The following is a 5,098-nucleotide window of genomic DNA, read 5'->3' on the forward strand; positions in this document are numbered from 1 at the left end:
GGACTGTTCAACTTCTGTGTAAATCAGTGGGTGTAAATAGATACACGGAGAGGAGGGCGTTGCCTAACTGTTCTCATCAAAGGCATCTAAATAACATCTGCTCAGACAACACAGCTGGATTTGTTAAGCTACTTAGATTTTTATGCTGCAGACAAAGAGGATCCAATCGAGTTTTTATATAGTCTATTAGTATACAAATTGCACTATACTAATTAGGGATTAATATCCATAAGATACAAAGAGCTCTCAGAAACTGATTTGAATGGTGCCTGGGTGGCTCACTTAAGTGTCTGACTCCTGATTTCTGCTCAGGTCCTGATCTCACAGTTGGTGAGTTTGAGCCCCACATCGGGCACCACGTTGACAGTGCAGAGGTTGCTTGGGATTCTCTCTCTCCCTCTCTCTCTGCCCCTCCCCTGCTCACACACACACTCTTATAATAAATAAATAAACTTAAAAAAAGAAAAAGAAACTGATTTGAAAAGACAAACCTGATAGAGATGGGTAAATAATATGAATGCAATTCATAGAAGAAAAATCCAAATGTGTAAATAATATATTTAAAGATGCTAATTAAAATTAAAGTAGTAATATAATAGCACTTTATATACCCTCTGGACTGGTAAAAATTAAGAACAGTGATAACACCTACTACTGGTGAAAGTGAAGAGGAAATGGCTATTCATCCATTGCTGGATGAAATATGAATTGCTGCAAACTATTTGGCAATCAGGGAAAGACTATAACAGTTAAACATATATGGCCTTCAACCCAGCAATCCGACTGCTGGGAATCTAGTCTACAGAAATAAATCACTGTCGAAAAGATACATGTACAAAGGTATTTTTTGCTGTTGTTTGTGGTTGGCAAAACACTGAAAAGAAGTGAATGCCCACCATTAGGGGAATGATTGAATACATTATAGCATGCACATAACATGGGGAGTAACGGAGCCATTTAAAAAGTATAGCCTATGTCTATACTCAGTGACTTGGAGGGATTTCCACTAAATATGATTAAGTAGGAAGAGCTGTATGCAACAGTGTATATGTCCTCTGATTCAATTTTGCTGCTAACAGCATAACAAAAACCCTAACATCTTTTGTGTGTTAGCATGTATGTGTGTGTGTGTGTGTGTGTGTGTGTGTGTGTGTGTGTACATTTCTCCTGCCTTGTCTTGCAGATTGGAGTGGCCAATGAGGTATAATGGGAGTTTTGGACTGAGTGTTTGGTGAAGCTCTTTCTTGCTATTGGTCTTCCCCTTTTCTTTCTTTTTTCTTTTTCTTTCTTTCTCTTTCTTTTTCCTTCTTTCTTTCTCTTTCTTTCTCTTTTCTTTTTCTGCCTACAGATTTATTTAACAGAAAACCATCTCTTCCACTTTTACTGAGGTGGCTGACCATGACCAAATCTGCCTCTAAACTGGAATTCAGTTGCTGACCCAGCTCCGGCCTCAGCTTCCTTGTTGGCACCAAGGGACACAGCCCTGTCTCTGTCTCTGTCTCTGTCAGTGTCCCCTCAGGTGAGTCTTTCAGGTCTCTCTCCCTCCAGACCTTCGGGCCCTGGCCTGCCATCTCAGGACAGCTGTGACACAGAGCGGCAGGCATGATCTCAGGGGGCAGGTGGAGGTAGTCACAGAGATACTGGATACCCTGGCTGGTAAGATACCAGCAGAAATGTCTCCAGGCAAATTGTTCCTTTACGTGGCCCCGTGATTTGAGAGACTACATGGCCTTCATGATTTGAAGATTGGGCACATTCTTGTCTGCTGGCTCGGGGGGTTTAGGCATGTGGATGTCTTCCTTGGCTATCGTCGCTCCCTTCTTGAAAAGGAGTTCATAATGAAAATATGGCTCTCCTTGGGCATCAACATCTCGTTGGCTGCCACGTCTGGGGCTGGGGCTGGGGAGTGGTATTCTCTTTTTTTATCTGAAATGGGAATGTGATAGTTGGCACTTTTACAAACATTTTTTATGGCTTTGAAGATATGACCGTGTGAAAGATCGCAAGGCAGACAGTTTGAAGGAACCTGGCTCCCTGATCACTTTATGGAGCCCTGGGCTTTGTTCATATAAGCATAAACCCTCAAGGAATTAAACCTCTGTAGCCGGTCACTGTTGTGAGGAGGCAAACACAATACACGATTATGTGAGCATGAAGAAAAGTGGAAGTATACATACCAAGTTCTTAGCATTGATTAACTGGTGTAGGGGTGGGGTGCAGGGAGTAAAGAAAGCGAGAGAAGGGAAGGTATAGAAAAAAAATTTTTAAGTGCCTTCTATTCAGAACAAAACAGCATTATGATATTATACCATTTATTCCCAATTATATATTCACTCCTTCTGAGGCCTCTTTGTTCCTACTTAAAATTCTCCCTCCCTGAGGGCCATCCTGAGGCATCTGAATCCCAGCAAGAGACAAGGTTCAGACTCTTTTCTCATATGATTGATCAATGTTAAAAAGCTGACGGAGGAATAGAAGTATCTCAGGGTAGTGAGATTTCAGGTCATCATTTTCTTTCTTCCTTATTTTGGTATGATTGTCTTATTTTGATATTGATCATGTATTACTTGTATAATCAGGAAAGAAACAGCAAAGTTATTTTCATTGTGGAACAACAAAAATAACAAAGAGACTGGAGTGAGGCAAGGTCGGAGGCAAGGTCAACTGGGAGGGTATTTTCAATAATCCAGCTAAGAAATGATGATGGTCTGAATGTAAGTAATGACAATGGAGATGGAGACATGTGGAAGGTGGGTAGAATCAACAGGCCATAGTGGTTGATTGGAAGAGGAAGAGAAGGAAAGGTTTCCAGCTTCAGCAAGTGAACGGAGAGGTATGCCATTTCCTGGGGTGAGGAACACAGGAGGAAAATCAACTGTTGAGTGGAAGACATGTGACATCTTCAAATATTGATGCCTAGGCTCCACCCCGAATCAGAATCTCCAGGCATGTGCCACAGGTGATTCTAAGGCACAGCCAGGGCGGAGAGACCCTGGTGAAGACCCTAACATGAGGCTGAGGACCAGGGGGACATGAAGCTTGAGACTAAGAAAACATGGTCAGAGAAGGAGGAGGAAAGCAAAGGAGAATATGTCCTGGAAATCAATAGAAAAGGAAGTTTCTGATACTTGGCACTGTGCTTAGAATATAATTGGTGCTCAATAAATACTTACTGACTAAATGACAGAAGGAAGGAAGGGAGAATGGTCTCAAATATTGCTCGGGGGTCAAGAAAGAGAAGGGTTCTAAAGTGTCCATTGGATTTGGCATCAAAGAGGTTGCCTTTAGCTCTGTGGGGTCAGTGTGTGTTGTTGAGCGGTGAGGATGAGGGCAAAAGTGCCAGTGGGCTGACAGCTGACTGGAGACTGGCCAGCCATTATATTGAAAATCTTGGGGCGCCTGGGTGGCTCAGTCGGTTAAGCATCCGACTTCGGCCCAGGTCATGATCTCACGGTCCGTGGGTTCGAGCCCCGCATCGGGCTCTGTGCTGACAGCTCAGAGCCTGGAGCCTGCTTCACATTCTGTGTCTCCCCCTCTCTCTGCCCCTTCCCTGCTCATGCTGTGTCTCTCTCTGTCTCAAAAATAAACATTAAAAAAAAAAAAAGAAAAGAAAATCTTGGTTATGCTTAGAAATCACATTTCTGAAACATTATTTTGTGGTACTGAAAAATTCTTCCTCTGCCTATTATATAGGATTCTGATTTGGGTGTAAATTAGAAGCATAAGGAGCTAATTTAGGAGATTATGCTCTCAAGCCAGACTTGCTAAGACTGAATCTAGACTATGCCACTGACTCGATGCACATCTGTGGGTAAGTCTCTCATTGCATCACGGTGAGCTGGGCACACGGAAAGCACTCAGCAAAATATCAGCTGTGAAGTGTTAGACAGCCATATATACATGGAAACCCAAGAATGAGTGGCAGGATTACAAAAGTTCTTTCAGTACAGTTTTGTGCAAATAGTCTATAAGGAAAGTGTACTACTTTTATAATTAGAAAAACACGTAAAATGATATTTAACAACAACAAAAAAGTGTTGTTATTCAAGAAAAGATAAAGAAAAGGAAATAGCTAAAGGGTATAGGATGAAAATTTCATGTGCTTCTGGTGGGACAGACATTTGCCTGTTCACGGCTTTTGAAAAAGCCTGAAAGGTGCTGAGGGTGATAACTGTGGCAACAATGTTTCTGGGGAGGGAGAAGGAAAAGGGGTCGGAATGCAGTTTGAAGAATTAGCCTTGGACAGGATGTGTCTTCCTGTGATCGGGAAGGAAAGAAGTTGTGAATAGATATAAATGCAATAATTTGGGGGCGCCTGGCTGGCTCAGTCGGTACAGCATGCAACTCTTTTTTGTTTTTTTAATGCTTATTTATTTTCGAGACACAGAGAGACAGAGCGTGAGTGGGGGAGGGGCATAGAGGGAGACAGAATCTGAAGCAGGCTCCAGGGCCAAATTGTCAGCACAGAGTGTGACGCGGGGCTTGAAATCACAAACTGTGAGATCACGACCCGAGCCTCAGTTGGATGCTTAACTGACTGAGCTCCCCAGGTGCCCCTAGAGCATGATACTCTTAATCTCAGGGTCATGAAATTACTTAAACAGAGGTGTAGAGATTACTTTAAAAGATAATAAAAAATTTTAATGCAATAATTTGTAGGTGCAGAGGAAGGAGATCAAGGAAGTTCATGACTGATAGTCTTGATGTCTATTACTGAAGCCAGTAAGGCTGTCTTCTGAGAGGGGAGATTTTGAAAAGCCATCATAGGGAAGAAAGGAGGAAACTGACAACACAGATACTGCCAAGTGGCACCAAGCGCCTGGCTTTGGATGGAGACGCGACTCTGCCAAGGCCCTGACCTGTGTCACATCCAGTGGAGCAGATGTATCCACTGTTCTGTCACACAGTTCTGGTGCGTTTGTGGCTCGCTTTAGATCCGTGATTTAGTTGCTTCCCATGTGAACTCGACTCCTTCTCCCTCTTATCGACAGAAATCCTACTCGGTCTGCAAAGCCCAGCTCCGGTTTATTTACTCATTTATTGATTTTAACCAATCCAATTTCCAGGTGGTCTCTCAGAACCTCAGACCTTCTGGGTT

General features: G+C 42.8%; 1 pseudogene; it reads right to left on the bottom strand.

Moving 5' to 3' along the window:
- Positions 1-514: 514 nt before the first annotated feature.
- LOC122476412 lies at positions 515-3,462 on the bottom strand (annotated as a pseudogene).
- Positions 3,463-5,098: the final 1,636 nt, after the last annotated feature.

Source organism: Prionailurus bengalensis, chromosome E4, assembly GCF_016509475.1.
Source record: "Prionailurus bengalensis isolate Pbe53 chromosome E4, Fcat_Pben_1.1_paternal_pri, whole genome shotgun sequence".
NCBI lineage: Eukaryota > Metazoa > Chordata > Mammalia > Carnivora > Felidae > Prionailurus > Prionailurus bengalensis.